General features: G+C 50.0%; 1 protein-coding gene and 1 long non-coding RNA gene across 2 annotated transcripts in view; one reads left to right on the top strand and one right to left on the bottom strand.

The window, feature by feature from the left end:
* Nucleotides 1–21802, bottom strand: part of LOC129514584 (ly6/PLAUR domain-containing protein 6B-like) — a 167212-nt gene extending 145410 nt beyond the window's left edge. Inside the window, exon 1 of the mRNA XM_055333267.1 lies at nt 21528–21802. The gene's annotated coding sequence lies outside the window, so the exon portion shown is untranslated. The remainder of the gene's footprint in view (nt 1–21527) is intronic.
* LOC129514586 (uncharacterized) lies at nt 1781–12603 on the top strand. The gene is made up of 3 exons (XR_008665459.1): nt 1781–1833; nt 4552–4685; nt 12448–12603. It is a non-coding gene; the product is annotated as an uncharacterized LOC129514586 (long non-coding RNA).
* Nucleotides 21803–26492: the final 4690 nt, after the last annotated feature.

Consider the following 26492-nt stretch of genomic DNA (forward strand, 5'->3'; position numbering starts at 1 on the left):
TGCTCTTCACGTGTCATTTTTCTGTATTTTCTGAAGCTTCTAGAATGAGAGTGTAGTGATTTATAACGAAAAGCAAATTTTAAAAAGACAAATTATTAAAATGTCAAAGGACTAAAATGTTTCTTAAGGGTCAAAATATACAAATAGCTAATCTGATCCGGAAAGAGCATGAACCACAGTTTGAACAATCTACATGGTCTATACCAGCACGTCTCATCTTTGAGCATGTCTTCTGTTCAAGTTCTTACACCACCTTGAGGGGGTGTTGAAAACACAGGGATGCAGCCCGAGAAGGTGCACTTCGAACAAGCTCTTGGGCGATCCTGATGCTGCCAATCTGCAGCCCAGGTTTGAAGCAATGGGAAGTCAGTAGAGCCGGGCCTGTGTTCTCCCCGGAAGCATGCCCAGCTCATTCTAGACTGAGCAAAAGAGCAAATGAACTCAGAATTCCACCTTCTTTCAAAGTTCTACATATATTTTTTAAAGATTTTATTTATTTATTCATGAGAGACACGGAGAGAGAGGCAGAGACGCAGGCAAAGGGAGAAGCAGGCTCCCTGCAGGGGAGCCCGCCGGGCCTCGCGCCCTGAGCCGAAGGCGGACGCTCAGCCACCCAAGTGCCCTTCTTTCAAAGTTCGAAAGCAAAAGCAGAGTCCTCTCTCTAGTCAACCCTCGGAGATTAAATCCTTAGTTACGTCCTATAAAGGGGGGGGTGTCAATGAAATTAAGATAATCATGATTGCAGGAGCTAACAGGTTTGTTGCCGACAGCCTGCGAACACCCTAGAACTCACAAGCATGCCAAACCCCTTGGTGGTCGTTTTCAACGACAGCATGTCCTTCAGTGATTCTGTTAGCCGCCTAGGAATAGGAGGCCATCCACGGATTCAGAATCCATCACTCAAAAGGACACAAAACAAGGCGAACGTGCCCTCCATGAGCTCACCTGGCGCTGACAGGTGCCTCTGAGACCCCGGAGCCCCGGGCAAGGGGTGGATGGGGAAGGAATCAGGATGGCGCCTGAATCAGGGGATCCCTCGGGAGCTACCGGCACAAGCCACAGGAGGAGCCTGAAAGCCCTAAGGAATGACTCGGGCCCACACCCGGTGTCCCCCCATCCGGCAGCAGAGGGTGGCCGCAGGGACTCCTGCCACCCGAAGCAAGGAGGAGGGTACGTGGCCGAGACCTCTGAGTTCTGCGCGGTAGATCAGAACCTCAGCAGGAAAGCAGCCTCGGGAGCTCTAGAGAAGGCCACGGAGGACTCACCGCCGCCAAACACGGCTTGCCACTGTCCCCAGGGCCGTCATTTCCCGCCTGCAGCGCACCAGGCACACCCGGGGGCAGCGCTGGGGCCACTGGCTCCAGGCCTTCCCAGCTGGTCACCTGCTGTGTGGCCTCCAAGCTCTGCCTCCCGCGCCTTTACTTCCTCTGCTATGGAACAAGATGAGGGGACGACGCGCTTGACAAGTGCCCTCCTGGCAGCCCCGTAGTCGCGGCCGCCCTGGAGATGCTCACGGGGACGGTGGTCAACGGGCCTCTTACTCACCCTCAGCACACGGGGTGACGCGCCACGCGAAGCTGTGCAAAGCACGGGATCTCTAGCAATAGCTCGTCTTCCACTGAACCCGGGTTCGGTGGCAGATGCTACCCATAAAGTCACTGATAAACCAGTATCGAGTGCGCTCCTTTGTGAGTCACTGTTTCATTCACTGAGATGTATTTTTGCACAACCACAGCCCCAACGACAGACGGTGGCTTCACAAGGAGAAGAGATACCAGGAAACCGCCCCTCGCTGTATTTCCATAACCTCAACATCCAGCAGTGAAAGCTCGGGTAAGTAAAATCGGGCTGAACGGCCTTACCAATGAGGTAGTTCGCTGCCGCTGAAAACCATGTTTTAGAAGGTTAATTAGTAACATAGTCTGGGCATGTGAGGAAAGCTGGTTGCAGAACATTCTGTAGGTAAAACAGTATAATCTGATTTTGCAAATCTATGTGGGCATAAAAAATATTCAATAAATGGTAGCTATTATATTTTACATCTATTGGGGCCCCCACCCTTTTCTTACATGTTTGAGTAAGCTATATATTCAAGTTATAACACATATCGATCATTTATGTGTCACAAATTTAATGCAAATTTTTCCAGTCTGTTGTCTCTTCATTTATATAGAAGTTTTCAATTTTATTTATTTTTCTTAAAGGCCAGAGCTCTATTTTTATTTTTTTAAAGATTTTATTTATTTATTCATGAGAGACACAGAGAGAGAGGCAGAGGGAGAAGCAGGCTCCATGCAGGGAGCCCGACGTGGGACTCAATCCCGGGTCTCCAAGGTCACGCCCTGGGCCGAAGGCGGCGCTAAACCGCTGAGCCACCGAGGCTGCCCCAAAGTTTTCTATTTTAATCTATTCAAGTCTACTTGTTTTTTGTTTCACTGGTTATTTCTTTTGCATTCAAGCCATGAAAACTGTCGTTCCTATGCAGACCTAATAAACATTTTCTGCCAGTTTTTCTATAATTTGATATGCAATATTCAACTCTCTGTGTAGTTTATTTATAAGATACGGTAATACTTGGTGGGGTCCAAAGTGACATCTTCTTATGTGCAAAGCATTTATTAAATAATTAATTCCTCCTCGTTGACTTATTTTTTTTTTATTTATTTTGAAAACTTTAGCACGCTGCTGTTACATGTAGTCAGGAAGTTATTCCAGTCCCCTTTTTAAATAAAAAGTACAAAAACCTCAGAGTAAAAACCCAAATACACACAGTAGTTTCATAAGAAATCTCAGTAAGAGATTATAAAAAAATCAAATGACCCTCAGGGCATTTTGCCTTCATTTCAGGCACTAAGCAATAATTCCTATTTGAAATCAGTTCTTCCCATTCAGTGGAAGGCTCTGAGAATGCATTTGTAGGGCCTATGAGCACACGGTAGCTGAGTCTCCAACTGCTGTCTGAATTCTCTGCTCATTATTATGGAGGGGCTACTTCTTGGGTGACAGGCAATATTATTCTAACCCTAATATACCTGAATATAATGCCCCTTGGCCTGAAAACACTGAAAGTTGAAGAATTCATGACTTGATTTAGTCAAGATTTAGAACTATCATTTTCACTCTATTGATTTTTCCTCCAAATATATTAGAAACCTACCATACGTAATACATACTATGTAAACTTGGACTTGTTTTTTTCCCCTAATGTCTGCATCTTGCCATTCCCTTTAAGATATAAGCTCCTAGAAAGTAAAGGCTGTGTTTGTTGGAGAAAGAAGGAAAGAAGGAAGGAAGGAAGGAAGGGCAGACTCATTTGCTGAGCCTTGCCCACAACAGACACCCAGGGAAGCCTGCCAATAGAGCAACAATTATTTTAGTGTTTCATCCATAAACGATGCTTAAGGAAAAAAATGTGTGTGTGTGTGTGTGTGTATATATTATATATATATATAATATATATAATACATAAATATAAAAATATTTTATAATTATATTAAATAAAAATATAAAAATATTTATATATAAAAATATATATAAATATATATATAGGGGATCCCTGGGTGGCTCAGCGGTTTCGCACCTGCCTTTGGCTGGGCCACAATCCTGGAGTCCCGGGATTGAGTCCCACGTTGGGCTCCTGGCATGGAGTCTGCTTCTCCCTCTGCCTGCCTGTGTCTCTGCCTCTCTCTCTCTATGTCTATCATAAATAAATAAAAAATTTTAAAAATAAAAAATTAAATATATATATATATATATATATATATATATAACTAAATGTTTTCATCTGAATTCATCTCTCCTACCAAGTAACATGGACAGATTTTTGCCATCAACTCACACCCTGAAGCGTAAGACATGATGATCTTTCATTTGCATAGCTACGACTCGTCATTACCAGCCCTATTTTTTTGACTCAACAAAATAGAATTGCACCATTAGGATTGCAGCATGTCTGTTCTTGCAGTGACTATTTTGAATTGTGCTTTTTAGTAGCAACCACTTTAAGGGGAAAAAAAATTGTAGCTTCTAAAGTGTACACTTGGCTTGGTTTTAGAGACTGAGCTTGCCTGGGTTCGTTTGCCTGTTGCTTTTCCACGTAGGGAAGGAATGTCTGAGAGAGGTTCCCCTGGAGAGAGGCAGCTGATGAGAGTCCTCAGCCTTGTGAACTCTTTCTAATCCTCTCCAACCATCAATGGACTAGTTCTCTAGACACTGTCACCACCACCATCGTTATCATCAGTGCTACAATTTACCGAGCACTTTATATGTGTCAGTCACACTGCTGAATGTTTATTTCCAGCGTTATTTTCATTACCAGAAAATTCTAGAACATAATTCCAACTGGTATCTTTAAAAATTGCCCGACTTGATATCATACTTAAGTGTGATTTTAGAGATCTTGCTTAATTGTTTAATCTAAGGAATGACTAGCATATTAAGAAGTTCGTTATTTCGTGTCATAGTACGCTTATAGTCTCATACATAAAGCAGAGAAGTCTAACCTGTAAGAACATCTCCCTGTCCCTGCTTCTCTCGTTTCTGTTGGAGAAGAATGGATGTATTTGTCACACGGCAAAAGGAGGCCCAGGAAGAGCAAGAGAGATTATCTTACATGTTGGCAAAGCAACTGTATCCGACTCCTCCCTCGGTCCCCATCCTGCTCAGGAGCTGTCTGGGAGAACGAGGTATGTTGCTTACTCCTAACTACCAACCAGGCCGCCTCTCCCGTGCCCCCTGCCCAGCGTTTGCTGGGGGCGTCCCCTGGAGAGGCACGCTCACCTCACCCGAGGGTCCCAGGGAGTAGGAAGCAAATGCCAGGGAGCCCAGGAAAAAACAGAACTCCTTCCACTGCATCCAGAGACAGAGAGAGACAGAGAGACAGCTCTAAAAACACATAGAAACAAACGCACTGTTCATTCTCGAGCTTAAACAGCGAAGTCGTATCGTAGCTGTTGACATCTGCTATGAACACGTCCGAGCGAATCACCGGGAAGGCTGAGAGGCTGCAGAGCCTTCCTCTGCCCGTCTTCACCCTTTCTGAGATATTACGGGAGAATATGTCCAAGCCCATTTCATCCCGCAGAGTCTAAAGTCAAACCCACATCAATATATTTTCCCCTAAAACACGTGGTCTCCTCCAAAGACTCGAGCAAGAGCAAGCATTCGCAAGGCCTGGGGAGGGCGCTGGGACAGCGGGTCACTGCAGCCCCCGTGGTTCAGGTTCGCCCACGGTGGGCGCTGACTCTGCCCCGCAGGGGCTCCCTCTTGGAAGCTGCAGGTGCTCCCTCTTGGAAGCTGCAGCTGCAGGAGACACCAGAGCAGCCTATGGTCCCTCACACAGCTGGCCCCAAGCTGTGACCCTCCCTGTGTTGATCGCCCTGCACCAAGGGGACTCTGTGGCTCCTCCCACTGATGGGGATCAAAATAATCCCCTGTCCCTTGATTTGGGGCCTGGCCTGTGAATGGCTTCGGCTGGAAGGAATCCAGGCAGTAGGACGCCCCTGCAGGCTTCTTCTTACCCCTTCCAGCTCCACAGACGCCTGAGGAAGAGCTGCCCCACATAGCTGCTGTCCTCGGCGTGGATCCCACCTGAGGCAGGCGAAAGCCCAGTGTGCGTTCCCAGCTGGGTGGGAGCCTGAAGCACAGCTGCTCAGTGGAGCCCGGTTGGGCCCAGCCCAGCCCGGAGTGGGGGGGAGGGCGCGCGACTGCAGGAGCCTCAGCAAATAACTGCTGTTCTAAGCCCCCGTGTCCCCGGGTATTTTTCACACGGCCAGAGCCAAGTGATACACAGTCTAAAGAGGCCACTCGTGAGAAACACACTGTGTCCCCACCCCCCAAACAAAGAATTTTAATAGGTGCTTACTCTGCACCCATTTGTGTAAGCCCTTGAGTGAGTCCACTTATTCATTCCTCACAAGAACCCTGTAAGGTAGGGAGGATTTTTATCCCTGTTTGAAAGACAGGCAAGAGAGGCACAGTGAAGTCCCCTACCCGCAGCCCGAAGGTGCAAAGGCAGGGCTGGCCCCGGCCACCCGCCCCGGGCCTAGCTCACCGCCGGCCACCGGCCTCGCACCCTCCTACCCCGAGCTGCCTGATTGTGCCTGGGTGGAATCCACACTGATGAGCAGTCGGGAAACTAGCCCGGGTCCCTCCCAGCCTGGGCCCGGCTCATCCCGCCAGGCTCTGCTCCGTCCCTCACCGGCCTCTGTGCGGCCCCAAGCTCCCCAACTCCCCCGCACCCGCCACCCAGACGGCCCTGCGCTCCTTTGTGCGCCCTCGGGGTCATCCTGCAGGCCGCAGGTCCTGGGCTCGACTGCAGCACCCGCCTCCTGCCTGTCCGGCTGCTCACCCTGGGCTGCTCATCCTGGGCACCCGGCTGTGCTCATCCTGGGTGCCTGGCCGGCTGCTCACCCTGGGCCCCTGCCCACCTGCAGGAGCTCCCCCGCAAAGCCCGGAGCACCGCGCACCAGCACTGCCAGCTCCCCGGGGCAGCCCCACGACAAGCGCGGGGCCAGCGCAGGGGGCCCATTACAAAGCTGGCAAGGGGCAGGGACGTGAGGTACCATGGGTGCGGACACGGGCCCGAGTCCCCTCCGACACAGCAAGCCCTGGCTCCCAACAAACCCCCATCGCATCCTCTGCATCCCTGGCTCCCGCCACACGTCCTCCCAGGAGCAGGGTTCCCCCGGCACCCCGCCCGTGGCCATTGGAAACCAGGGACCAAAGCTCCAGGCCCGACGCTCAGTGGCCACGAGGGCCGCCCGGGCTCAGGTCGTGGAGGAGGCCGGTGGGCACGCAGGTAGGTCCCCAGGTGGAAGGAGCAGATGCCCGGCCAGGCGAGGACGTGGTGCGGGGCCAAGGCCCCAGAACTCAGACCAGCCGGCGCCCGGGCCAGGGGTCCAGTTCGGGTTGCGCAGCCCGATGGCACCTGCCACCTGCAGGCAGTTGGCGGGTCCCGGGCGGAGGCCACCTGCACCAGCCTGGCTGGTCTCAGAGCCTTGGGGAAGCTACGGGGACAGGAGGGCAGCAGTCGGCCCCTGGGGTCCAAGGCCGGCACCCCACACCCAGCCCCGTCCCCCACCGCAGCGCCACTGTCCCTGGGGAGCACCACTGTCCCTGCTCCCGGTGTCGCCCAAGAAAGGTGGGAGACGCCAGGGTGATGGGTGTTCCTCGATCCCTGCACAAGCACCCAAGAGGTTGGTGTTACAGACACTCAGGACACAAGAGCCACAGAATCTTCGAGATCAAGCCCCCGAGGAGTTTTCAGACATCTAGTGACCACTTGGTTCAGACGATCACTTGTAGAAGCATAAATAGGAAAGGGGAAACTGAGGCTGCTCCCTTTGGGAGGCAGGGGCCAGGGACCCCAACTGTTGGCGTTGGCACAGCCTCCGAGATGGCTCAGAGGAGGCTGGGGAACTTGGGTTGGACAACAAAGATGGAGGCCAGAGCCACCCCCTGCGCCTGGTCCAGAGGGGTGAGGGGACCCCATCCGAGGCCACATGGTCTGAAGGCAGCAGGACCAAGAGCAGGACTCAGGTCCTGGCTGCCAGCCCAAACACTCTTTCCCCCAACAGAGCCACCCCCCTTTCTAGAAAGGGCCCTCTACACGCCAGCCTCCCCGCGCCCCCACCAGCAAGTCCAGGGCCACCGTAAAGCTGAGACCCAGGTCGAGTGACTTCACGACGGTGCATCTTACTGTGCAGGGAAGGCTCTGCTGCTGTAAACACCAATCCACCCGGCCCTCCCCTCCCCACCCCACTGACCCCCTGTTCCATGGCCTACGAGCTGCTCCGGGTCTGCTCCCATCTCCTTTGGTTTTCCGTTGCAATCTCTCAGCACCAAATCAAGTGCTGCAATTCTCCGATTTGCCCGGTTTGTCCCCACACAGTATTTGTGTCTGGTCTTAAAACGCTGCTTCCTCCACTTTCTAATTTCATTTTAGAAGCCTGTGAGGAGAGAAGCCAACATTTAATCGTAGGGACTGGAGGGGACTGTGCAAACCGCTTATGAGGCACAAATAGAGTATTTTCCTATTTCCCTTCTGATTGAATTGGCTGCTGTATCATATGCAGTAAACAGTACGAACCAGAAAGCAGCCCTGCATCCTTATCTCACCCCCTCACATAATCTAAAGGAAAAAATGCATTGCAATAAAAAAGAAAAAAAGGCAACGAGAACTTCATATTTGTTTAAAAGTTAATTAAACTTGAAAGGTTTGTGGGGACAATTCATTTTCTTCTGTAGCCTGAGACCATAAGGTTTGCATTCGTTTTACCACTGGAATGATAAAAAGTAACCTGATGTTATTTTAATTGTAATAATAAATAATAAAACTGGAATAAAAGGTCTCTTTTTAAATAGCAAAATAAAAATGGAAGCCTACATACCATACAATGCTGACTTAACTTATAAAATAAAAACTAAACTTTGTTAAGGTGTACTCCTATTTCATTGCTTTTGGGGTTTTTTTGGTTTTTTTGTTTGTTTTTCATTGCTTTTGTTAATGACACTTTCATTCTTTTCTGGAAAGATGACTTTGCAGCAAGCATGCAGGTGGGACTTTATATGCATCCTAGTGAATCTTCCTTATTGACAAGATTAAACTGGAATGCTCTCTTTACAAAGAAAATTCAAACTACAATGAAACATCACAGGAGGCCTCCAGCAAGCTTTCTGGGTAACCCAGCTGTGGAGCTGGACAATGTCCCCATCCTTATCATTTCCATGTCAGAAGTGCCCACCAAAAGGACAATGCCGGGTGGTCTTCACAGTCAAGAGGAAGCAGGAATCCTAGATGAACCCTACTGAAGATGAGCACCGAGGCTGGCGTTGTATTACCAGATGCAACAAATGGAGCCAAGAAGCGGGCTAGACATGGATTGTCTCCCCAGAAAATGGTGTGTGTGTGTGTGAAAGAGAGAGAGAGAGAGAGAGAGAACATTTCAGAAAAAGAAGAGCTGCTGATAAGAGAAAAGAGTAACTGTTGAACAAGATAAGAGGTGACTCCTAGTGAAAAAGACGGAGTTGGATGAAAGGATTTCCAGGCCTCCAGTTCTAAAATACCTTGATTCTATGGAGTAAAAAGTGAATGCTCCATCAGCAAATTGAAACCCAGAAACCCCAGGGGGAAGCCCACACCTCTTACCTGTTTCCTTCTGACAGATTACCCTGGATGGGAACCACTTGCCGGAATATTAAACTTCCTGTTTCCTATCGGTCTCCCCCAAGATTTCCCCATGAGCACCCTGAAGATAAGGTGTGTGTTTAACTCATCTTTCTGATCCCAGCACGGTACCCGAAGCACATAATGGGCAGCCAAACATATGGAAAGGTAGGATGGAAAAACTAGCAGGGAAAAATTAAGTTTTATTCTTAAGTAATGATCACTTATATCCTAGGAAGCATTAATCAAACTCCTTGGCACCTAGATGTTACATAAATAGATTCTTCAATTAAAATACATTCTTTTTCCCTATTAACTACCAGGCCAAGCCTTCAGATGCACAGAAAAAAAGGAATTTTCGTTTGTTCCTTCCATAGGAGAAAACAATCAGCAACTCCTGCTCCTTCACTCAGATTCTTATAGTATAAAAACAGGCATCAAAAACTAGCACAGGGACGCCTGGGGGACCTAGTGGTTGAGCATCTGCCTTCGGCTCAGGGCGTGACCCCAGGGTCCTGGGATCGAGTCCCATGTGGGGCTTCCTGCATGGAGCCTGCTTTTCCCTCTGCCTGTGTTGTCTCTGCCTATCTCTGTGTGTCTCTCATGAATAAATAAAATAATAAAATCTTTAAAAAAAAACTAACATAAACAATATTGGCCACTTTGTTAAATGGGAACTGACATAGGAACAAGACCAGGATGTCTGCTCTCATGACTTCTATTCAACATCGTATTGTTGCTTCTAGCCACGGCAAGTAGGCAAGAAAAAGAAATAAAAGCATCCATATTGGAAAGAAGTAAAACTATCTCTCTTTGCAGATGACATTATCTTCTCTATAGAAAATCCTAGTTAATTCACTGAAACACTATAGATCTAGACACCAAGTTCAGCAAAGTTTCAAGATACATGATCAAAACACGAGACAACTGCATTTTTATGCACTACCAACAAATAGTTTAAAAATGAAGTTAACAGAATTTCATTTACACCACAACCAGAAAAAATTAAATGCAAATGCTCAGTAATGAATTTAACAAAAGAAGTACAAGATTTAAACACTGAAAGTTACCAAACATCACTAAAAGAAATTAGAGAAGACCTAAACAACTGGAAAATAACCCGTGTTCATTACCAAAAAACTTAACATTGTTAAAATGGCAATAATCCTCAAACTGATCTGTAGACTTAATGCAATCCCTATCAAATCCCAGTGGCTTTTTGCAGAAATTAACGAACTAATCTTAAAATTCTTATGAAAATATATAAGAGACCCAGGATAGGCAAAACAATCCTGAACAAGGACAAAGTTGGAAAACTTACATTTCCCAATAACCACACTGCTACAAAGTGACAATAATCAAGACTGTGTGATACGGGCATAAGGATAGGGCTACAGATCAACAGAATAGAATTGAGAGCACAGAAGTAAATTTTGTATTTATGGTCAAACTGATTTTTGACAGGTTATGACAATCAATGGGGAAAGAATACTCTTTTTTGATACATGGTGCTGGGACAACTGGATAATTACACGCAAAAGAATACATTTGGATCCCTAACTCACACCATATATAAAAATTAAAACAGACCAAATATCTAAATGGAAGAGCTAAAACTATAGAAATCTTAGAAGAAAATATAGGTGTAAACCTTTGTAATTTTGGATAAGACAATGGTTTCTTAGATATGACACCAAAAGCACAAGTGAAAAAAAGAAAAAAGCCAATAGAATGTTATCAAGATTAAAACTTCTGTATTCCAAAGGATACTATCAAGGGAATGAAAAGACAACCTACGGAATGAGAGAATATATCTGCAAATCATATATCTGATAAGATTCTAGTACCCAGAATATATAACTAATTCTTACAATTCTACAATAAAAAGACAAACATCCTGATTAAAAACTGGCAAAGGGTCTGAGAAGACATTTCTCCAAAGATCTACAAATGGCCAATAAGCATATGAAAGAGTCTCAACATCATAGGTTATTAGGAAAATGCAAACTGGAACCACAAAGAGATACCATTTCATGCTCACTAAGATGGCCATAAGCATGAGGACAGACAATAAAGTTTTGGTGAGGACGGGGAGAAACTGGGATCCTCACCACATTGCTGGTAAGAATGTAAAATGGTACAGCAGCTTTAGAAACAATTTGTAGTTCCTCAAAAAGTTAAACAGGATAAGCATATGATCCAACAATTCCATGCCTAGGTGTATAAACCTAAGAGACCCGGAAGACACGTGTCCACACAAAAACTGGTACATGAATGTGCATAGAAACATTACTTACAATAGTCCCAAAATTGGAAACTTCCCAAATCTCCATCAAGATGAATAAACAGAAAGTGGTATATCCGTACTACAGAATATTTTTCAGCCATAAAAAAGAATGAAGGACTGATTTATGCTATAACCTTGAAAACATTATTAACCTTACAATCTTGAAAACATTATGTGAAATAAAAGAAGTTAAACACAAAAGGTCACATACTGAATGATTCCATGCATAGGAAATGTCCAGAACAGGCAAATCCATAGAAATAGAAAGTAAATTAATGGCTACTGGGGGTTGAGAGAAGGAGGCAATGGGGAATGATTGCTGAGTATAAGACTTCTTTGTGAAATTGTGAAAACATTTCAGAATTAGATAATGACGATAATTCACAACTTCGTGAACATACTAAAACCGCTGAATTGCATACCTTAAAAGTATATAATTTTATGAAATGGGTGTTTCTCTCAATTTAAAAATTTAAAATATACAATTTTATGGAATGTGTTTCTCTCAATTTAAAAATTTAAAATATACAATTTTATGGAATGTGTTTCTCTCAATTTAAAAATTTAAAATATACAATTTTATGGAATGTGTGTTGCTCTCAATTCAAATATTTTAATGGTGAGATCCCTGCATACACTGCTGGTGAAGATGCTCACTGGTAAAACGTCCTGAAAGACAGTTTTGAAAACAGGTATCAAATTTGATCCCAAATTCTAAGAATGTATCCTCTGTGAATAATTATTAACATCACCACTTAAGTTATAAGGATGAGCTGCAACGTAGCATATAAGATGAGAATATTGGAAATGCCCTGGGGGGAAGAGCAGGCCCCCTGCCAGGTGAGCAAGCCCGGCCCAGCCTCCCGGGTCAAGCTGGGGCTGCAGCCACCGCGAGGCCCCCCAGGCAGGAACGCCACTAGGCCTGCTGCTCGGCCGGAAGGTCAGCACTTTGTCAAGAGGAAACGCTTCTCACATTGTTTCATGCTTTTGACAGATTACCAGAGCAACAAGGAGGCTGTTTCCGGGGCGCCTGGTGGCTCAGTTGGTCAAGCATCTGATCCGGCTCAGGTCATGACCCCGGGGGACCGGGTTCCATCGAGTCCTGCGGCACCAGCTCCCTGCTGGGCGGGCACCTGCTGCGCCCTCTGCTCCTGCCCCTCCCCCGACTCCCTCACTCGTGCTCTCTCTCTCTCTCTCAAATGAATAAAATCTTTTTTTTTTCTTTAAAAAGGCTGTCTCTGTTCATTTTGTCCAGATCCATAGTTGCTTCATGGGGTCCTCATAAATCCTCCACACCTGGCCCAAAGCCAGTCATGCTGCTGCCTAATACAGATTTTAACAAATCATGATCCTGGTCCTGGAGGTGGCTAGGGGAAGAGGCACTCTCAAGAGTTTAGGTGATAAAATAGATTAGTTCATGTTTTCTGGAGGCAAGACGGGAATATAAAGCTAGAGCCTTAAAAATATTATTTCATTATTTTAGGTATTTAATTGTGTCACTTCTAGAATTTCTATTCTAAGGAAATCATTGCGGATCTGCACAGAGATTTAGCTACAAGAATGCACATGACAAGAGTTGTCTATAATAGTAAAAAGCTGAGTTCAAGCTAAACGTGCAAGGTACAGCCTCATGAGGAAATATGCTGGCCATTAAAAATAATGTTGTGGGGACGGCTGGGGGGCTCAGCGGTTGAGCATCTGCCTTCAGCTCAGTGCATGACCCCAGGGTCCCGGGATCGAGTCCTGCATCGGGCTCCCTGCGTGGATCCTGCTTCTCCCTCTGCCTATGTTTCTGACTGTCTCTCTCTCTCTCTCATGAATAAATTTTTTAAAAAATTAAAAATGCATAAAAAATAAAAATAATGTTGTACAGGAATATATGATGACATGGAAAATGATTTTATTGTATTTTATTTATTTATTTTAATTTATGATAGTCATACAGAGAGAGAGAGAGCCAGAGACATAGGCAGAGGGAGAAGCAGGCTCCATGCATGGGGAGCCCGACATGGGACTCGATCCCAGGTCTCCAGGATCGCGCCCTGGGCCAAAGGCAGGCGCTAAACCACTGCGCCACCCAGGGATCTCGGAAAATGATTTTAAAGGTCAGGCTTTAAAAAAAGAGTTTTAATACAGTTGAAAGGGATCATTTCATTTTTGTAAACATATATAGATATGCACATATATAGACAAACATGGTCAGAAGAAACGAGAATGGTTCAACAGTGACTATCTGTGTGGCGGGAAAACAGCTGATTGGGGGGGGCGGCAATCTGTCCTTTTCCACATTTTCTACAATGAAAATGTATCACCCTGGTAGTAAAAAAAAAAAAAAAACCGAAAAGATACTCTTTTGAAAAAGGTGAAATTGTCTAATTTCAGATGGGAAATCTTTTTATTTAGGAGTTGAAATAAAGTCCTCACGTGGTTGAGTGTGTTTACACTTAGCTCTGTGCTTCCTGGCTCCCGAGGCAAAAAGGGAACTATAGCGAGTCATCTCAATGGCACCTGTTTTAGGTCGAGGTTCCTCCCAGCAGAGAGGCCGCCTCTGCCCCCAGGACTGCAAGACCGGAGCCCGCCTCTCCACAACCCGAATCCCTCCCGTGCAGGCCGGGCAGTGGGGCCCCGGGCCTCACTGCTGTCCTCCGGCTGCCATCAGAGGAGCTGGCCACCCCTTGCTACAGGACACGGAACATACCCCCCCACCGTGTCTTCTCCATAACGTTCTTCCAGTCCTGTTCTTCGCCACAGAACACGCTCCCCCAAAGTCCCCAGTGCGACACCAGTGAGGCAGCCTCTGACCTTTATGCAGTATTTGATGGTGTCACTGTTTCGTATGAAGGACACTCAGAAGGGCCTCAGGATGGAGTCAGTCTCGGAGAGTGGTAGATGCAGCACGCTGTGAGAATGCACTTTTCTTTTTTAAAGATTTTATTTATTTATTCATGAGAGACACAGAGAAAGGCCGAGACCCAGGCAGAGGGAGCAGCAGGCTCCCTGCGGGGAGCTGGGTGCAGGACTCGATCCCGGGACCCCGGGGTCACCCCCTGAGCCCAAGGCAGGGGCTCCACCGCTGAGCCCCCCGGGCCCTCCCCCCCCCCGAGAAAGTACATTTCTTAATAATAGGTCTGCTCACGAGACCTCAGAGAAGAGAAAGTAGGAAAAGTTGGGTCGGTGGCTATGGATCGCTGCTTGGAGACTTCCGTCGGGTTTTAGAGCAAGACCCCAGTGTTCCTAAAGCTAACGCTGCCAGCCCTGAACTTGCCTCCGGAAAGCTGAGCCTCGCTAGGACGAGAGGGAGCTTCCAGAACACGCACGACCTCCCGGTCAGAGGCAGAGCCCCGGAGGCGGAGGCGTGGGATGGGGCTAGGGGCTGCGCCTATTACCGCCTGTGCATGGCCAACCTTGCTATAGAAGTCATGTAAGTTCGATCCTCCTCTACATCCCACCTACAGTTCTCCCAAGCCCCATGGATCCAAGTCACTCCCAGAGGCAGCAGAGATTTTGCAGGGCATGGGAGGCTACTAAAATAGCACACTCCTCCCTCCAAATGCCCCCCCAACACCTTCCGCTCCATGTGTCTGATGCTTACCTCCAAGGCCCAAATCAAGTCTTTCCTGCCCCTTGTGCAGCCTTCCTTTCCCCTGCGGCCTCCAGGAGGACCTACCCACCGCATACCCACGGACACCCACCTTGCGGGTCACGTGTCCCTGGTCAGGCCGCAGGCTATAAAACACGAGGCATCTCGCTGGCACCTGACACGGCGTCTCACGCATGGGCACTTGTCTAAGGGGACAAGTTCATCTAACCCGCCCAGCTTATCTACTTCCCAAAGCAAACACATGGCTGTCAAGCCCTGTGCTCGTAAGCAGATAAGTTGATAGCACGACTGTCAGCAGAGCAATAGTGCTAAAAGGCCAGCGTTTCTTGACTGGGAATACAGCTTTCTAGAGCTACTGCAACAAATTAACTTTGTTGTGCTGACCACCATGGACAGAAAGTAGGAAATATTCTTCTTGGGGATCTCTGGGTGGCTCAGCAGTTTAGCTCCTGCCTCCAGCCCAGGACGTGACCCCGGGGTCCTGGGATCGAGTCCCACATCAGGCTCCCTGCATGGAGCCTGCTTCTCCCTCTGCCTGGGTCTCTGCCTTTCTCGCTCTCTGTGTCTCTCATGAATAAATAAAATCTTTAAAAAATTTTTTTTAATTTCTTCTTGATGTCTACGGCATTCACCGTCTTTCAGAAAATAAACATACACACATAGCTAATTAGGATAATGCATTATCAATAGGGCAAAAGTGGGAGGACACATAACAATCACAAAGCCCTCAACAGTGTTCCTCAAGAGATGGCTGCAGTTCCCATCCCACTGAGGTTGGGCCACACAGCTGGATACAGTGTCTACCAAAAGACAAGGCGCCCTTCCTCGGCTCTGCACAGATCTGCCCACCTGAAGAGCCCCGGTCTCTGCACGCAGCCACTGATTTGCAGAACATGCCACACAGTGCAGCCCAACTAGTGTGTGACACTGGCCAGAGCAGTGGGGAAGCTGAAACATGGCCAAAGGAAGCAGCATGACACCAGGCCAAGCTGAGGTACCAGGACAGCTGTGCTGAAATCTTTGCAATGAGAGCTTGTCTAGTGAAAGACGGGCTGGAGGAGCATCTTCCACACTGCAAAAAAAACAGCCCATTGGTGGGTCGTAAAATCAATTCAGAGGTACAAGACTTACAGTAAATTTTGTTTCATAAAATGCCTGTTGTGAGTATGAACGTGTATATGTGCATGCGTGTATGCACGTGTGAACACGTCCTGCGTCATGCACACAGATACTTGTCACAACAGTCTGCGAGGCTGCAAATCAGACAAATTATTTGAGATATTATAGAAGGAGTCATTTCAATTCAATAGAAGGAAAACATCTCTAACAAATAAAACTATCTCACACTGAGGTTTATCGTTTTGAACGGCAGAGAGTTTGCAGCCCCTGAGAGACTTCAAGCAGGGCCAAAGCCATAGATTGACATGGAGGATATTCATTTTAGTAGAAAATTAAATGAGATGAACTCTGTTTTCTCCCCATTCTATGACACTATCAGTCTAGATCAGAGGCAGTCAAGTATTCCTGAAGGCACAATTTGGAGAAAATAACCCCATGGAGTCACAAAGGTGAATGTATACAGCCTCAAATTTTATTTGATGGTTTATGCTGGAATAGCATCACTGTGATGGGGAAAACTGTTAGGGAGACTTAGACCAGGGTTCTCAGCCTAGATAGACATCAGAATTACCTGTGGAACATTTAAAAGATACCCATGCTTGGATCCCCAAATATATCAATTAAAACACTGGGGCCCCAAATTTGTATTTTGTTTAATGTTCCTTAGGCCAGAGTTGAAAACCACTGATTTGGGGATCCCTGGGTGGCGCAGCGGTTTGGCACCTGCCTTTGGCCCAGGGCGCGATCCTGGAGACCCAGGATCGAATCCCATGTCGGGCTCCCGGTGCATGGAGCCTGCTTCTCCCTCTGCCTGTGTCTCTGCCTCTCTCTGTGTGTGTGTGTGTGTGTGTGACTATCATAAATAAAATTTAAAAAAAAAAGAAAACCACTGATTTATGGGTACAAAATGTATAAATGGCATTTTATAAAGCACAGAGGGAAGGGAAACAGCCTCAGGATTTACATGAAGAGCCCCACTCCCATGCTCACAACAAATAAAAAAACAAGATAAATGGCAAGTCCAGAACTTTCTTGACTCCACTGAAAGTTGAGGTCACAGGGAAACAAACTAGCCCTAAATTTAAGGAGAACCAGACACCTATAGGAAGAGAGGAGACAAGCACGTATTTACCTGAGGCAGATGCACCTGGACACTGGCTAACAGGCATCAAGTAGCAAATAACAACAGAATACTGCTGGAAAGGTGGAAGAGCATGGAGCCAGACCACTGTGAGGCTAAAGGAAGACCTAAGACTGACACTGAGATAGACATTAGACAAAATTCTCTAGCACACCAGCCCCAACTCTAAACTCAAAGTATCACAAGAGGAACTAGAAGTGGGTGGTGCACGGAGAAGAACCATACCAACAACAAACTTCTAATTCAGTTCAAATCCTGATTAGAGTGATGAAGCCCTCACACTCATGGTCTAGCAGAAATAGAAAGGCACTCCCATTTCCAGACATAAGAACTATTTATTTTAGACTCCCATGTCCTACACAGGGTGTCCAGTTCTCAACAAAACATAGAGAGCATACAAGAAGCAAGAAAAGGGGCACCTGGGTGGCTCAGTGGTTCAGCATCTGCCTTTAGCTCAGGTCATGATCCTGGGGTCCTGGGATCAACTCCCACATCGGGCTCCCCGCAGGAAGCCTGCTTCTCCCTCTGCTTATGCTTCTGCCTCTCTCTCTGTGTCTCTCATGAAAAAATAAATAATATATATTTTTTAAGAAAAGTCAAGAAAAAGACATCCCTGCCACATGGTGGCAATGAATTGAACCAAACTCAGATATAACACAGATGTTGAAGGTATCAGACACTAAATTTTAAATAACTTTAATTGTAAAATACCCTAATAGAAAGAGTGGGCAACATGAAAGATTAACTGTCGAATTTTAACAGAAAGATAGGAACTTTAAGAGAGAATAAAATGGAAAAAGAGAGAATAAAATGGAAAAACGTGAAAAGCTGAACAGAGTAACAGAAATGCAGACTGCTTTCAACATTCCTTAGCAGATTTGACACAGTTGAGGAAAGAGTCAGTGACCTTGAGAACAGGTCAACAGGACTATCCACACTAAAACAAGAAGAAACAAAAGGAAGAATGAAACAAAAATTAAGAGTGTTCAACAGCTGTGGAACAAATTAAAATTTCCAATCTAGGTGTAATCAAGTTTTAGAAGGAGAAAAGAGAACAGAGCAAAAGAAATATTTTATGAAATAACTGTTGAGAATTTTCTAAAATTAATGACAGGCACCAAACCACAGGTCCAAGAAGCTCAAGAACATCAAGCAGGATGAGTACCAAGAATGTGCATACATGTGCATGTTAAGACAGCTTAAACCAAAGACAAAAAGAATATTGAATGCAGTGGTATAAAAACAAAACATTAAGTATAAAAGAACAAAGATAAGGATTATAGAAGACATCTTGTCAGTAGCATGCAATGTTAGAAGCCAATGAAGCAATATCTTTAAGGTGCTTAAAGAAAAAATAAACCGTCACTCAAAATTCCATTCCCAGTAAAAATATCTTTCAAAAATAAAGGAGAAAAAGGACTGGCATGGACAAACAAAAACTAAGAGAATTCATGGCCAGGACACCTACACTATGAGAAATGCTAAATGAAGCTTTTCAGGCAGAAGTAATAATAATGTCAAAAAGCTGGATCTACACAAAGACATGAAAAGTGCTGGAAATGTAATAAATGAAAGTCAAAAGCAATTCATCTTTTTTCTTATTTTTAATTGCTATAAAATATAACTGAATGTTTAAAGCAGGAGTCAGCAAAGTATGATTTACAAACCAAATCCAGCCCATAGTCTCCTTTAGTATGACCTATAAGCTAAGAATAATTTTTATATTCTTTAAGTGTTGTTTATAAAAAAAAAAAAAGAAAGAAAGAAATTATACAGTAGAGACCAAATATTGCCTCAAAGCCAAAAATATTTACTTTCTGGACTTTTAGACAAAAAATTTGCTAACCCCTGGTCTAAAAAATAACAGCAATGTTTTATTTACAACATACGTAAAAGGGTGATGATAGTAACAATAAACATGAAAGACAGAAGGATTGGAAACATACAGCTGTTAAGATCCTTATACTACATGGGAAATAGTATAAAGACCGGATGACTGACAGCCTTGAACGGGGGCCCAGGTTGTCTACACCGTCCTGTGGACTTGGTTTAGGTGGCAGTGAGTAAGGGCAGAGAGGGTGCAGGGGACGGGTCCTATTTTTATCTGCTGAGAACACACTTTTCAGGGGGAAGCGGCCCTCCCCAGTCTCCATCACCTGAACTTGAGCTGAACTAATCGCCTGGGCCCTGGTGGCTCCTGGGTAGTCACTCCTCCTAGGGACACCCACTCCCTATATCCTAAGGTGGCTTGGCCCGGCTTTGGTCTAGTACATCAGTAAGATACGCTCTGAGAACGATACAGCTGGAAGAGGAGTGAGCCCCCACCCCTGCCCTCTCTGAAGGAGCAGACAACTTTGAGGGTCCCGGTACTATTTACCCTCCACACTAAAAATCAGTCAACACAGCAGGTGAAAAGCCCCAAAATACGTATGAGCAAGAATGAGCCTCCCGACCTCATCCTATGAGCCCCTGGACGCAGCTATACCTGAGGCCAAAACCATCAGCCTTTTTCATTTCGGCGACAACATTTCTAATACTGCATTCAGGTGATTCTCAAGGGACCAACACCCAACTCAAAAGAACTCTGACAAACACAGTGGAGAATGATGCCAGCCGGCTGGTGACACCCCTGGGTGCGGGGCCTGTGTCCTGGCACCTGTCAATCGTCTGCCCCTAGGATGGCAGCAAGAGCTAAAGCAGCCTGCACGCAGCCTAACAGTGAACCAGTCAGTGATTTAAAAACAAATGCCAGGGATGCCCGGGGGCTCCGGGGTTGAGCACGTGCCTTGGCCCAGGGCATGACCCGGGGTCACGGGATCGGGTCCCCTGTCCGGCTCCTTGCGTGGGGCCTGCTGCTCCCTCTGCCTGTCTCTGCCTCTCTCTCTGTGTCTCTCGTGAAGAAATAAATAAAATCTTAAAAAAAACAAACAAACAAAAAAAACGAATGGCAGCCCTGAACCCCCACGCACACTCCTCACCCCCACCCCCGGGCTTCCCCGCAAGGAGCGTCATCTGAGCCTCTGAGGATCCCCCTCCTGTTGGGAGGCGCGGAGACCCTGGGAGGAGACCAGGGCTGCGTGACCACGCAGGGAAAGTGCACAGGACCTTCCCCAGCTCTGGGCCGTGTGCTTTAGGGACATCAGGTAACTTGAAGCTATTTTAACGATCAAAATGCCCATTTTGGGGCAGCCCAGGGCGGGGGTGCTCAGGGGTTTAGCGCGGTCTTCAGCCCAGGGAGTGACCCCGGGTCACAAGATCGAGTCCCGCGTCGGGCTCCCTGCATGGAGCCTGCTTCTCCCTCTGCCTGGGTCTCAGCCTCTCTCTCTCATGAATAAGTAAATAAAATCTTTTTTTTTTTAAATGCCCATTTTGCTTTCGGGGAAACTGAGCGTCCGCGAGGTCACGCTGCGCAAGGCCACGCGGCTGGGAACTAGAATTTGGGCGGCGCTCGAGGGTTTTCCCCGCTCCCCCTCGGGCCGCTGGCTGCTGGCGGGTGCAGGCGACCCCAAGCCAGCCCCGCGCCCCGGGGCACAGGCCGCCGCCCTCCAGCCTCCGAGCGACCCGCCCCAGCCGGGCCCGCCGCCTGCGCCCGTCGCCTCCGCAGCAGCAGCGTGCGGGGGGCGGGCCGGAGGGGGCGGGGCCCGGAGGGGCGGGGCCGGTATGGGGTGGGGCCAGGAGGGGTGCGGAGCCCGGAAGGGGCGGGGCCCGGAGGGGCGGGGCCCGGGGGGCGGGGCCCGGGGGGCGGGGCCGGTAGGGGCGGGGCCTGAGGGGGCGGGGCCTGGATGGGGCGGGGCCTGGATGGGGCGGGACCGGGAGGACCCGGCGCCAACCCCGGTGCAGACCCGCGGGCGCACAGGGAGCTGCCCTCCGCTCCCGCCTCCCGGACACACACCCCCCGCCCAGAGCCCCCCCTGCAGTCCCGCCGCCCGGACACCCCCCTACCCGGACACACACATCCCCACTCGGATCCCCCGCAGCCCCGCCCGGACCCCCCCTGCCCGGACGCCCCCCCCGCAGCCCCGCTCGGAAGCCCCGCAGCCCCCCCCGCCCGGACCCCTCGCAGCCCCGGACCCCCTCCCCCGCCGCCCCGCGCTCCCCGCAGCGTCCCCGGCCCGCCAGCACCACGCCAGCCGTGCTCGGCGGCGCCCTGGCCACGCCGGAGCCCCGCCCGGTGCAGATGTTCCCAGGTGTTGGGCCCGCGGACCCCGCTCACCTGCGCCGCCCGGCCTGTGGGCGCCCCCGCCCGGCTCCGGCTCCCGCTCCCGCTCCCGCTCCGGCTCCCCGCCTGGGTCCGAGCTGAGGCCGCGCGGGGCGGGGCCCACGGGGGCGGATCCTCCCCGCCGAGCACCTGGGGCGCGCGCACCGACCGGCCGGGACAGGTGCGGCCCCTGGGAACCTGGGGGTCCTCCGCCGGGTCGCAGGGGGGCGGGCGAGCTGCCGTCGGCCCAGCCAGCGACCCGGCGGCGGACCGCGGGGAGGCCAGCCCCCCGCTGGGGGGGAGGGCGTGCAACCCGAGAGGCGGCGCGGAGCCGGGTGACAGCGCTTGGGCCGCCCGGCCCTGGGGAAGCGGCCCCTCCCGACGTCCCCGCTGAGCCTCCGCGCCTCCGACGACCCCAACCCTTCCGTAAAATGACCTGAAGGTACATGCGGCCGCTCCGGATGCGAGCGGAGGAGCCCCCGCCGTGGCCGCGGAGCCCGCACCCCCTGACGCCCGGGCCCGCGCTCGAGCCCCCGACGCCCGCTGCGCGGCGAGCTCCTGAGTCCCTGCAGGCCCGGGGCCGCCCGCACCGCCTCGCCTGCACCTGCGGGAGCCCAGAGCCGGGCGCAGGCTCCCCAGCCCCTGCGGCAGCTGGCTGGGGGGACACCAGCACCCCTGGGCATCCCCCTAAGCCGTCCAGCAAACCGCTGCCTTCCCACGACGTCACGGGCAGGGGTACCCCGAATACAAGGCTGTCCCGCCAGCTGGCACCTGTGCACACTGCCCAGTTGGTAAGACCCGCCCGGATCCCGGATCCCGCCGCGGGTAGCAGAGCCGAGCCTGGGGCGTTCGAGGTGCTGCTGGGCCCTGAGGCGGGAATAGGATCCCCACGGAAGGGCAGCCCGGGGTCCAGCGGCTTAGCGCCGCCTGCAGCCCAGGGCGTGACCCGGGGTCCCGGGGTCCAGTCCTGCATCGGGCTCCCCCCAGGGACCCTTCTCCCTCTGCCTGGGTCTCTGCCTCACTCTCTCTCTGTGTCTCTCATGAATCAATAAATAAAATCTTAAAAAAAAAAAAAAGAAGAAAGAAAGAGAGAGAGAGAGAGAGAGAGAGAGGAAAGAAAGAAAGAAGAAAGAAAGAAGAAAGAAAGAAAGAAAGAAAGAAAGAAAGAAAGAAAGAAAGAAAGAAAGAAAGAAAGATCTCCCATGGAAATGGGGATAGGATTTGGCCCGCTGCTGAGATCTCTAGTCCATCTTTCCAGGCCTCTCAGAGGGCTAGTGTCATATGAGCTACCCACACGTACTGAGGCCTTGATGGTTGGGGGAAAAAATGTGAAAACAAAACAAAAGGGGTGCAGGGCACCTGGTTGGCTCAGTCAGTAGAACATGCGAGCCTTCATCTCAGGTTTGTGAGTTTGAGCCCTGTGTTCGGTATAGAGGTTATTATGTAAAATAAATAAAATAAAATCAATTAAAAAAAGATATATCAAAATAGGCTACGTACAAAGTGTGGTATGTTCTTTCCATCGAACAAATGAACGGTTTTAACACGCCCGTATACACACACGTACAATGATGTGTGATGCTGCTACTCACACATTAATTTCAAGATTCATTAAAGAAATCCATTATAAGCGCGCTACAGGAAACACCGTATAATTGTAAAATTGCGTGGAGAACATTCGTACTGAGAACTATGTCAGTCCACTTCCACGATGGTCTATTAAACTTCAAAGGCCACAATTAGAAGCTGTCTGCTAAGGTGAGGTCATGGCCAAGTGGCCAGCTCCAGCCCTGCCCCAATAGGCTCATTTAGGGCCTGGACCCCCACCCCATCCTGCCTTATCAGTGAGCCCTGCACAGATGGGCATTTCAGATGTGGTGTGGCCTGGTTGGTGGCTTCACACTGGGCAAGGCCAACCTGGCAAAAAAAGTCACAGAGAATGCCCTGCCTAGGTGTGCCCTCCTCCAGCTGTATCCCCTACGTGGTAGGCGGGGAGGCTGGGTCCCAGGGTGGGGCTGTGAAGGGTTCTGCCATCGGGACAGCCATGGAACCAGCACACGGGCTGGGCTCGGGGGCCCCTCCGATTCTCATCTACACAAAGTGGGCCGGGCCCTTCTTGTGTGTGGCCGGTTTCAGCCGGCAGAGCATGTGATCCCCTGTGATTTAGGATCCTCCCACTCTGTGTGTGATCTTGGCTGGGCCAGTCTGGTAAGTGATGCCACCCAAACAGGCCTGGGAATCTTCATCAGGAAGGCACAAGTTCTGCCCTGACATTCATTCATTCTCTCTCTCTCTCTCTCTCTCTCTCTCTCCCCCAACCCCCACCCCCACCCCAACCCTTGCAGGGCTTGCTGAGTAGCCCTGGGCACGTCCCCTAATTGTCTAACCGTACATTTTCCCCTCTTGGGACACCTGCGAGCATGAAATCAGGCAAGATCTCTGCTGGAAGTTCTTTGCCTGAAAGGGTTTACCTGAAATATGAAGGCCTGGTACCATTGTGAGGTTAAGTGAAATAATGCATAGGAGATGCTTGAGCACAGCGCCATGCATTAAGCACCTGCTCAACAAATGGTTCTTTCACTATCTTTCATGGGGCTCAGACAGGCAGCGCGGAGAGCCAGCTAATGTCTGAAGACACGCTGGAAATAGGACAAAACCACTGGCAGACTTTTTGAAGGATCTAGAATAAATTAACGCCTGCAAATGACCATGCGTGTTACTCTTCTCTACCAGTCCCTAGGAAGGTGATATTTGAACTAAGAAATCTTCAGTTTCTTCTCTATCTCTTGTTCTCTGATCATATAGTGGAAGAGAAATCATCCAAAGGAAAACCAAAAAAAAAAAAAAGAGTCTCTGAGCCTCGGGATAGTCTTTACCCTCTTTTCCTACCTTTGCGTCGGGCTCAGTCTGTGCATTAACACTGTACATCGTTTCCTGAGCACATTTTTCAATGAAACAATACATGTAAAGGCCGTAGGATAGTTCCTGGTACATAGTAGCTGCTCAGTTAATCATAACTAATATGGGGGGATGCAGGGAAAGGGGCCAGCAATACTAAGGTTGGAAACGGCCATGAGTTCAGGAAGGCAAATCTGATCATCATTTTATTAAGTTACCCGGAATTCTAAGTTCACTGGCTTTGTTATCAGACTGTTTGGCTTCAAATCCAGCCACCACTTAACAAAGGACATTAATCTCTCCGAGCCCCGGGTTACTCATCAATAAAATGAAGACAGTAACTCGTGGCCACAGGAGCTGGGAGGAAGACAGGACAACCTTCAGTGGGCTGCTTCTTTACGCCTGGCACAGTGCTGGTGCTTAGTTAGGTCTCTTCTGAGCTCTGATTTCAGGGGGGTATGATTTCTTTTTTTTTTTTTAAGATTTTATTTATTTATTCATAGAGACACACAGAGAGAGGCCGAGACCCAGGCAGAGGGAAGCAGGCTCCCTGCGGGGAGCCCCATGCAGGACTCCATCCCAGGACCCCGGGGTTACGCCCTGAGCCCTTGGCAGACGCTCAACCGCTGAGCCCCCAGGTGCCCGGGCTGTGATTTCTTAACCAAGGGGCCAGGCCTCCCCGCCCCGCCCCCCCCTCCCTCCACCCTCCACCCGCCATCCATCCCCCCTCCATCCACACCCCCCGCCTCCCTCCACCCTCCCCTCCTCCATCCACCGTCCCCCCCAAGGGAGGGTAGCCTGGCCTAGCCGCTCCCCCGCTGGCGCCCTGGTCTGCATCCCTCCTGCCCGAGGCCTTGCACCCCGGGGGGCTGCTCTCCCCACTCCCCCCCACTCCCCCCCCTCCCCCGGCCACCCCGCGCTCGTGCCAGCGGTTCAGGAATCTTGGATAAAGCCAGTGGGATGGCTCAGATTTCTCAGGTTTACTCCGTTGAATTTGGCCTTTTCACATAACATCCATTTAGGTGGCACTTTCCTTTTTCTTCTTTTTTTTTTTATTTTATTTATTTATTCACGAGACAGGCAGAGACACCGCAGAGGAGGAAGCGGGCTCCCCGCGGGGACCCCGGGTCGCGCCCTGGGCCCAAGGCAGCCGCCCCCACCCCGAGGTGGCAGGTTCGGAGGAGCCTGCGCACCACGTGTCACCTGACCCTCCAGCCGCCCCGAAGAGCAGGGAGTGGGGGGCCGGCCGAGAAGCCTCCCTCCGCAGGGGCGTCAGCCCCCCACGACCCCGCAGTGCCCTTGCGGAGCCGGAGCCCGGAGGGGGGGTTCCCCTCTGCATGCGTGTCACGGAAGGGGCGCTGCAGGGCAGCAGAGGCCAGGCTCCGGGCTGAGGTGCGGGCAGCAGGGGTCAGGAGGTGCGGGCAGCTGGGGTCAGGGGTGCGGGCAGCAGGAGTCGGTGGGATGCGGGCAGCTGGGGTCCCTGCGCCGGGAGAGAAGGGTGCTGCGTCCGGGCCCCGGGGGCATCTGCGCCACCTGCTGGGGCTCCGTGCAGAGCCGCTTGCCCCCAGGGCCCTCTGCAGCCCGGCCCCGGGGGCGCCCAGCCGGGAGTCCCTGCACGGGGCACGCGCCCAACCCCCGGGGAGGGAGGCCCCAGGGCCAGGGACTCTGGCAGGGGAGCCCGCACCCCACCGCTGGCTCACCCGCGCCGGCCAGTCCCACGATGCACCGGTCACCCCGCCGACGTCCTCCCAGGCAGCACCCCGAGGCCCGCTGCCAGGGCACAGCCCCCGCGCCTTCCCCTTGATCCTGAAATGCGCTCTGCAGCCGGGTCCTCCCGGAGGACGGCCTCCCCGCGAGTGCGGCCTCCCCGCGAGTGCACCTGCTTCGGCCTCAGTATCACCCGCATTTAAAGTTCTACCCAAGGCACCTCGAACGCCCTGGTACCAGGAAACTGCCTCTTCTAAGCTCCTTGTAGAATAAGGACTTCGAGGAGGATGGAGAAGACCTCATAAAAGCACATCATTTGCTGCGCCCTCAATCCACTTACAGAGCGTTTATTGGCCCCCATCCTTTCCATTTTTA

This window comes from Nyctereutes procyonoides, unplaced genomic scaffold (assembly GCF_905146905.1).
Source record: "Nyctereutes procyonoides isolate TBG_1078 unplaced genomic scaffold, NYPRO_anot_genome, whole genome shotgun sequence".
Lineage (NCBI taxonomy): Eukaryota > Metazoa > Chordata > Mammalia > Carnivora > Canidae > Nyctereutes > Nyctereutes procyonoides.